General features: G+C 42.9%; 1 long non-coding RNA gene across 1 annotated transcript; it reads right to left on the minus strand.

Moving 5' to 3' along the window:
* Positions 1-1,624: 1,624 nt before the first annotated feature.
* Positions 1,625-6,324, minus strand: LOC308399336. Its single transcript, XR_013972129.1, has 2 exons — positions 6,101-6,324; positions 1,625-3,047 (listed from the first exon to the last, which is right to left on the minus strand). It is a non-coding gene; the product is annotated as an uncharacterized lncRNA (long non-coding RNA).
* Between the last annotated feature and the right edge of the window lie 3,318 nt (positions 6,325-9,642).

Here is a 9,642-nt window from a genome sequence, read left to right on the forward strand (position 1 = left end):
AAACAAGACTGTGGCTCAGCTATCAGACGACTGGACCGTCTCACTATCTGATTCAGAGAGTTTTTCTCTGTGACAGAGGTCTGACCGAACCATGCCACCAAACAAAAGGATAAAACAGACTCAATAAAAGAACGATAAAACAAAGTTAAAATGTTTTGGTCAATGTGGAAATGAACAAGTTTCCTAAGGCAATAAAGGTGCTGGTGACCCTTTTTACAAACTGATTTGCAATTTTGATCAAAGTTCAGTTTTTCATTGATTATGGTCCCAAGATATTTATATGATTGTACTTGCTCTATTTTCTGACCTTTAATTAAAGTGACTCCGTGCCCATTTTGTTGTTTCCTAAAATCAACAACCATGTCTTTTGTTTTAGATATGTTCAGCTGGAGATAAGACTCCTCCCACCACTGAACAAAGTCATCAATGACTGGGCCGTGGTTAGTTTCACCCTCTTTCAGTAAGCTGACAATAACAGAGTCATCTGCATATTTAATAATGACCCTGTTTTCATGTCTGCCCTGACACATGTTTGTATAGAGAGTGAATAATAAGGGCGATAGGACGCAGCCTTGAGGAGAACCTGTGGAGGAGAACACTGGGTCAGACAGAACCCCATTTATTCTCACTCTTTGTGACCTGTCAGTTAGAAAATCTAAAATCCAGCCCAGCAGGTTTTTCCTGATTTCAAACTGTTCTAAAAGTCTTTTAATTAAAATATGGGGCTGTGTTGTATTAAAAGCCGAAGAAAAATCAATGAAAAGAAGTCTTGCAAAAGTCCCTTTACTCTCTACATGTTTAAGAATCAGATTTATTAAAGTCAAAAGTGCGTCCTCCACTCCTCTGTTGGGCCTGTATGCAAACTGCATTGGATCCAGCTGACCTTCAGTCTCTTCATAATCACATTTCTGATGATTTTTTCAAAGACTTTCATGACAACTGAAGTGAGGCAGCAGGCCTGAAGTCGTTTAGATTTAGGGACAGGAACCACGACTGCTTCTTTGCAAAGAGAGGGCACATGTTGTGTTTGCAAGGATTTGTTAAAAATAACCTGAAATATAGGCCTGAGTTCATCAGCACAAGATTTAATTAGGCGGCCACTAATATTATCAGGACCTGGCTCTTGTTCACATTGACTGTATGAAAGGCCTTTTTAACATCGCTGAGTTCAATGATAAAGTGCTGAGTATCTCTCAGTTTCTGTTTCACTTCCCAAATATCCTCGCTGAAATCAGAAGAACTAAAACGAGCAGAAAACATGTTTAAAGCATTTGAAAATCTCTGTCTGAATTAAAACATCTAAAATGACCTGACTGCTGCTCTGGGGGTTTTGAAACCCTGCTATGGTTTTCATACAAGTCCAGGCAGACCCAAAAGTTTTTGCAGCAAATTTGCTTTCAAGAAGGTTGTTAAGTCTAATTGTTGAATGTTGCCATTGTGTTTCTTAAATTTGTACAGTCTTAGTTTAAGCAGTAGGATCAAAGCCATTCCTTTGATCCTGACCACCTCTCCAGCCACTCTGTGCTGGGGGAGGTTTTATTGTAGATACATCCTATCTGAAAGATCTGTTTCTTTTGATGTAAGCTTCCTGGGTTTATGACCCTTTGGTCAGCAGGAGGTCTGACACACACACACACACACACACACACACACACACACACACACACACACACACACACACACACACACACACACACACACACACACACACACCCAGTGTATACATTTACATACAGTCCTTGTCTTTGTAACCAAAGGGGGGTTGCAGGGGGAGGTGTTTTGTAAACTATTGTTTAAAAGTATTTAATAATCCTAGAGTATAAACTAATTCTAGAGTGAGTATAACGACTGCTCATCTCCCTCCTGTTTGAGACATGGTATAGCCAATGGCTCAAAATAGCAGCAGTCTTATACAAATTATTAGGCAGTACTGGTTTATCACACAGATAAAAAATCATCCTGCAAGCTTGCTCCCTCTGTAAGTCACAACTGTTTTCCTGCTGTAGGTGAGTGGGCCTGCATGTCTGCTGATGTTGTACTGATAAAAGGTTAACACCATGTTTAACTACAGCTGCTTCTCTTGTGATCTTATCTGCAAGAACTTTCCCTAATGCAACTGGATCTCTCCCTCACATGTGTGCTGCACATTTACAAACGGCAATTCCACTGGTTAATAACGCTGCCTCCAGCAGAATTTGCAAGAGTTTGGTGTGTTCTGCAGGTTTCCCTGTAGAGGTTGTCACACCTCGTCTCACTCACTGCACTACAAAGAAATGTACAGTAGCAAATGCATACTGCCTATCAGTGTATATTGTCTCTCTACAGCTTTACACGCTTCCGTTAAAGCTAGCTCAAGCAAATATGAAACATGCTAGTTGTCCTACATAGATAACTCTCTCTCACTGTCTGCTACAGTAAAACCTGTTCTAGTCTGTCCCTCTGCTGTTATAAAACTCAAATCATCAACAAACCAAACCTTTCCCTCAACAAGTGGCACATCTATTAAGTCATCCCTCAGCTTACACCTCTTCTCCTCGCGCTCCCTACACTCATGAGAAGTGCCCTCCTCCGTTGGCAAAAAGGGTTAGACAGATTCAGAATTGTGCACCACTTTATGGTAATATGTGTGGTTGTGAGAGTAACAGTAACATTAAAGACAAGTGTCTTGTAGATGATAGAAATGTAAGTTTAGTCTGCAGTAGTAAACATCTACCTCGTGTGGAACTAACAATGTCAAAAGGTGAAATAAACTATTTCCTGAAACATTGTACAGCTTAAGCTGCTGCACATACTGATCTCACGCATGGAGGTAAAGCACGAGCAACTAGAGCTAATCTTTTAGGATAGTAAGTTACTGGCTTCACTTGTGGAAAAAGTGCTGTTAGTTATTTTACAGTCACCTGGCATTTGTGCTGTTCACAGAACCACAAGTCCATCGCTGGACCTCCTCTGCGCTGTCACTTTTTGGAGCTTGGCACGCTCCCTCAGCTTCCATTTTGTGGGCGATCCTCTCAGCCACTCCTTCTCGTCATGGCACCTCACGACATCTACAAATTGAAAAATGACACTCCTCTCGCCACACGGCTTTCGCCATGTGTCAACTCCCCAATGAGACATGTACAAGAATGTTGCACAGTCCCCCTAAAACAATCTCCAGGGTTTGTCCCTTGGAGCAGCTTCACTCCAAGCTGTAACCCTGTGTAAAAACATTAGTCAGCACTTAAATGTTCAGCTTGTTTAGCTCCCAGCTCCTGTATCACAGAAGACAAAGTCTTAAATTTAAAACAACTTCACATTTGCAACCAACTGTAGATCATAAGAGTAATAAAGTATTCAGCATCACAGAGACAAGTATCATTGCAGGTTTATTTGAAACTCATTAAACTCCTACTTTTCCCATAATTTGTTCCAAATTATTTAACATCTCAACGTCATTCCACATTGTAATCAGTGACTTCCCTTAAGTTTGTCACTCACCATGAGCCCAACAGTGTGGTCAGATAATGAGCTCCATGTAACTATTCTGTAACCACTGCACATCTGTTCAATCGTCACTCGTCTGTCTGTGCTGAATCCTTTACAAATCACATGATCAACCATCTGCTGTAAAAAGAAATGTAAATGTTAGCGCTGCGCAGGTGTATACACTTTCTCACAGTAATGTCTGTGAGCAACACAAGTTAGTGAATAACACACACACATGGTAAATTCACAGACAGAGAATTTAAACTAAAAAGGTTAAATTTTCAGAGTTCACATAGTCATGTGAACCACAATAGGAATCCTGTGGTCTCCTTCTCCTGCAACAGAGACACACACAGAGATACATCCACACCTTTGTCAGGTGGGGGTTGACTTCACACAATGGTGTTAAGTCAGTCAGTCAGTTCCCCATTTATTTTAAAATTCTTACTCATTCACTCAGTGATTCCTTCTTTTGCTAATTGTGGAAATTATCGTCGCATTCGTTTCCACGCTCAGCAAAACAACGTCATTTCAAAAAGAAAAATAATTTAGACTGGATTTCCTCGTTGAATCCTTTTGGACAGGAACTTGTTTCCTAATTGTCCCAAATAAGAGCCCATTTTAATTTTGGAGAAGCTCACTTTGCAACAGTTTTCTCGACGACGCTTCGGTTCTAATCGTGCAGATCTGCTCAAACAGAGATCATCAAACAAAACTTTCAGTGCACCATGAAAGTAACAAAATAAAAGAAAGATAGGCCTTGTTTAAGTCATGACACGTGTTCTTCATGCCAGGGGGATAAATCGTAACAACCCAATTGGCAGGTTCAACTTAGTAACAAAAGACAAATCAACAGCCAGTTTAATCTCAAACATTCATCCAATCAGCCATACACACAACATACAGCATAACCCTGTTGTCTTAGCACATAATAAGTTTTAGTTCTCATGTAACTAAATGTGTGCCATGGTAAAACTTCTTCACACACCAGAAACTCACAATCAGCTCACTCAACTCACTCATTTAAAACCTCTCATCAGCATTCTGTTTTCTCCTCTATGATGCAACCATCTGTCCTCCTATAATATTCAGTCCACTAGTCTATGTATCACTTTCATCTTACTAGTGACTTGGACAAGATGACAAACAGAATCTCATGCTTAAGATGCTGTCTGGTCTCATGAGTATCATTGTATGTGTATATGCATGTGGGGTTAGTATAGTTAATGCATTTTCTGTATGTTTTTGTGTTCTTCTCTCATCACACTTTCATTATTCTCATCACTGCTTAAAACAACACACATCTCTCTCTGTTTTTTTCTTTAACTGTACTTTTCTCCAAAACAGAAAATAGCATTACAGCTGTTTCAGACTGAGAAACACCAAACACTCTTCATGCTATCATTCATCCACACAACTATTTTATTTCTTTTTGTCCACTGGGCAGGTGACCTGCAGAATCACGTCTGCCCCAGCTGGATACCTTTCACACACACCATGACGTCAGACACTCTCACACTCGCCGAATTGATCAGGAGAAAAACTTTCTTCATCTTCACACTCTGTTACAGAAACACCATATGTTTTTTTTTTTTGTTTTTTTTTGTGTCAGGGATGGATATGTGGTTGTAACGTTTGTGTTCACTAACTTTACTTTCTGTTTCCTACCTTGCCTAGTCTGTAATGGACTCAATGCTGCTCCTAATGCCTCTCCATACTCAGCCTTTAATCTCTCCTCCACCTCTGCCTCTGCTCTCTCACGCTCTTCTCTGGCTCTTCTTTCTGCTAACATTCTTGCTTTTTCTAATGCTTTTCTACGGTGTTGTTCTAGAGTAGTTGCAGTGGATTGAGCTGTAGTTTCGTCCTCTGGTTTCACAACTACTGCTTGCAATATTGCTCTTTTAACATTCTGTGCTTCTCTCCTCTTCTGAGTCTGCTCCAGCCACAACTTAGCAACTGCTAACTGCAATTCCTTCCTCTGCTTCGCTTTACCTGTTTTACCTGCTACACTTACAGCTATTCTTTCTACCAGCATTTTACACTGAACTTCCACTAATGTCCCTTCAAATCCACATTTCTCACGCCAACAACCTACATACTGCGTGCTGCCTGGTAAAACTTTCTGCATAAATTTTACATCTCCTTCTAAGGCAGACTTACACATTTTATTCTTCATTACAAGACAACAATCAGCCACACTCACGCAGACCACGTCTAGCCCGCACACACACACAACATAGGCCTATCGCTTGCGTCTGCACGCACAGCTAGCGCTCTCTGTTGAAAACTCTCAAACGCCCCATATGGCGGAGAATTCAACCTTCGGACACTCTCCAACGCCCCAAATGGCGGAGATTCCGGACTCCGAACCTAGGTTCTCTCCACGCCCCAAATGGCGGAGAACTCTCTACTCCCCAAACGGCGGAGAAGCCTGCGTCTCTCTCACGCGGCTAGCGCGCTCCCGGACTCACGTTTAACGCACAGCCCGTAGCCGCTCTCTATTGTTTTGGGTCCATGTGCGCTCTCGTGACCAGCGCTCCCCCGGACTCAAACGTTTCACGCAGAATCACGGTGACGCTTTTCTAGGATCCCACATTCATTCACAAGGTTACAGAGACGCTCTCTGATTGCTTACCGTTGTGTTGCGTTTCGTTCACAGGAGAGTCCTAGAATCCCGTCAGTCGCCGTCCACGAGGGGAGTTCAGACGCTATTCCACCGGCCTGGTCGCGAATTTAACACTCCAGGGCTTTGTCAGGCGTCCTAACGGCCTGGTTGTCGACAGTCTGCGGCGTGTCCTCTCTCCCCTCAGTGTGCGGCGAAATTCTTGGAATCCGGCTTCGAAGGACCAATTAATGTTGGGTCTATCAGTTTGTAACATCTTGTCGTACATTTTCTGTCACATCGTCATTAATCACACAAAGTCTTAATGTTCCAACAGGCCAAATTTATCATCATCATTTGTCACAGCTGTATATGCAGCAACAGTAGAAAATATTATGCGGTTAATCATGAGTCTTAGGCATGGCAATATACACATTACAAAAACACAAAATAAAAGTAAAAATATCCCAACTCCGATGAGTAGTCTTTTTAGCACCTGTAACCAGGAGCCAGTTTATAGCCAAGAAAACCAGTCACTTGTATCACTTACATAGTCCTGATTTTGAGCCTGCTGGATCTGTCTCAAAACATTCAGGGCGTCAGTCATGTTTGATGAATGCACGTCGTCTGGTATCTAAGTGCAGCATGTGGTATTAAAAAGGACGCAAAGTCCCCCTTTCTCTGCTAATAACATGTCCAGAGCTACTTGATGTTGCATCGCTGTAATCCGTAATGCATCAATTTCCTGGTTCTGCTGTTTGTTGATCTAACATGAAGCGTTCAGGAAAAGTCCAAACCGGTAATCCAGAGTTTCAATTCTCAGCATGTTTTTTTCAGCTCCCACCCAGGGGAACAATGAATGGAGTACTTTCTGTCCAGTAGTCCATAAGTTGAATTCCTTGGGCACGTCGCCTCCCCATATCGGGTCATGTGCTTGAAGTTTAGGAATCACTAATCTTCTTTTCCGGTGTACTGTAGAAGTGGTGTTCACTGCAGTCATCCTGAAGGTGTGGTCTGAAAGGAATATAGGAGCACATGTTCCTGTCCAGTCTGGGGGCAATATGAAATATGCCCGTTGTCCACATAGCCAGGCCATTCCTTGCACCCAGTATGTGCCGTTAGAGGGTCCACTCATGTTCACAGGTGCGCCCTCTCCGTGGCCTGCAGTTTGGACACAATTTGTGGTGTCTCCAAGGGGTCTGTTACCTTTCTCTTGCTGGTAACACATGGAGTGGTTCTTTCCTGGCACTTGGTCCAGGAACACTGGGAAATGGATAGAGATATTCCGATTTGTCACATTGAAGTCGATCCAAAAGAGTTGATCACATGTTCCATTACTAAGTCCAACAGCGTGTGAGATTTTATCGTCGATGGTGATTCGGCTGTGTTGGAATCCAATGCCAGCAAAGCTAGCTGCACACTTTGCTTGAGTGTTGTTCATATATTCGCCATATAATGTGGGGTGTGTCGACGTGCTGGGCATATGAGAACAGACATAACAGTCTGTATTTGCCGATTCTGCCTTTGTTCTGTCGTGGATATAACGGTACCAGGCATTATTCATCCACGGATGAATGTGATCTTGCGTCATGTCCCTTAGGTAAGAGTTGTCGTGTGTCCATCTCTTCTGCCTGCCTCCTGGTTCAGCTGCTGTTGAGGTCAGCTGAAGTCCTGTAAGGGTGAGCATCGTAGTCAAGGTAACCAGGAGGGTCCACCTCCCCATGGTTGCACACAGATCCATCACACCTCACACTTGGTTGCCCTAGAGTTGACCAGAGGCTGGAGGTTGGAGTGCGAGCTTACCCTACGGGGGCTCAATCAGCACTCCCCCCTCACCACTGAAACAACCAAGTGTGAGATTTCCCTAATGTGCTGTCTTGGGGGTGTCGGGGTTTCCTGGGACCTCGACCTCTTTGCAGTGGCTCTGATAAATCCAGGAGAGTCTCTCTGCTATTTTGCAGGTCAAGGTGATGTTCATAGGAAACTGCTGTCATCACCACCATAGCTTCTGGTTCCTGTGCTTTCACAGAATCATAATGCCATCCTTAGATTCCCTCTGCGCTGTCGATGGAGCTTGGCACGCTCCCCTCATCCTTCAGGTGCCCATCTGTTGTCCACAATCTCCTCTGTTGGCCTCTGGAAATCTCCTTTGGCACAGCTCTCATTCCAACGCAGTTTCATGGTCCTTGCTGTGGCTCCAAAGTCTGATCTCATGATGGGCCCTAACCAGCTTGACCTTTGACCTCAACCACTGCCTGGTGCTGTCAGCTATGCCTGGAATGGTTCTCGCTTCTCACTGGGCCTCTGAAGATTTCCCAGGAGATTACTGCTGCACCTGTATTTTAGAAAAACTTCTATTTGGAGAGCATGTCAACAATCATCAAACCACATTCTTTAGTTCAGTGAACTTATAGACCATCAAAGCCTCATCTGAACATGGGTGCACCACTTGCATAGGTTTAATACCCATAAATAAACGGTTAAATCACTGCAACAATAATAATAGAAAACATTGTTTAATGTTTATCCTTGGACTCCACCTCTTGACGCATGGACACTTCTCATGCGTCAACTCACCAAACCTGGATCCCTGTCTTAAAAACTGGCTCCACCAGGAGCCTGCATACACAAAATCTGGAAATAAAATCAAACTTCACACGTATAAACAATTATATCAAAAAAGTAATAAGCATTCAGCACGGGCGAGACAAGTGTCATGTGCAGGTTTTCTCAAATCATTAAATCACTATTGTTACCATAATTCGCCTCAAACATGGATCATCCCATGTGCTCAGTTAACATTAATGTAATCGGTGACTTCTCTTAAGCAAAGTCACTCCACTTATATATTATTATGGATTCAAAAGTGGCCAGCAAATGAGCCCATAAAAGACAGGCAGGACATGGTTAGACTGTATAGAATAAGTACATGAGGATTACTCCAGCAGAGAATGGTCTGACTCTTTGAGATTATATATGTTAGAGCATTTAGAGTTCCAGTCTTCTGTAGTGATGATAGAAAAGCAGAAGAGAGAGCATATTAGCAGATTAGATGCTTGAAAATGTTTAAAAGTAAAGTAGTTATGAGAACAAATGATCTGCCAGATGATTCTGTTTCTTCGCAGGAGCAGAGCCTGAAGTCTGGAGATTGGATGATGATATCATCATCATCATCATCATCATCGTTTATTTGTATAGCACTTTAAGAACACACCAGGCAGACCAAAGTGCTGAACAACACAGATCAAAACAACAACCAAATTAAAAATAACAACCAAATTAAAAATAAGGCCATGGAGAGGAAGTGCTGGTCCAGTCCACGATGGGAAGGTCCATATCGGATGCTGCTGACGACGACCACAGCAGTGAAGATTGCTGGAAGGAACACTTGGATATATCAAGCGCACTGCAAGAAGGTGACACACATCCAGGCCAGCTCGGAGTAAGTGGCAGGAAGACCGGGAACAAAGGGGGGGGGAAAGCCTCCAGGGCCCCTCGACTCAATCCGGTGAAGAAACCAACTGAGCCACAGGTACTCATCAGAATGGCTGGGAATGTGCTGTGCATCTTCTTGT

This window comes from Rhamphochromis sp. 'chilingali' (genome assembly GCF_963969265.1).
Source record: "Rhamphochromis sp. 'chilingali' genome assembly, chromosome: 1".
Lineage (NCBI taxonomy): Eukaryota > Metazoa > Chordata > Actinopteri > Cichliformes > Cichlidae > Rhamphochromis > Rhamphochromis sp. 'chilingali'.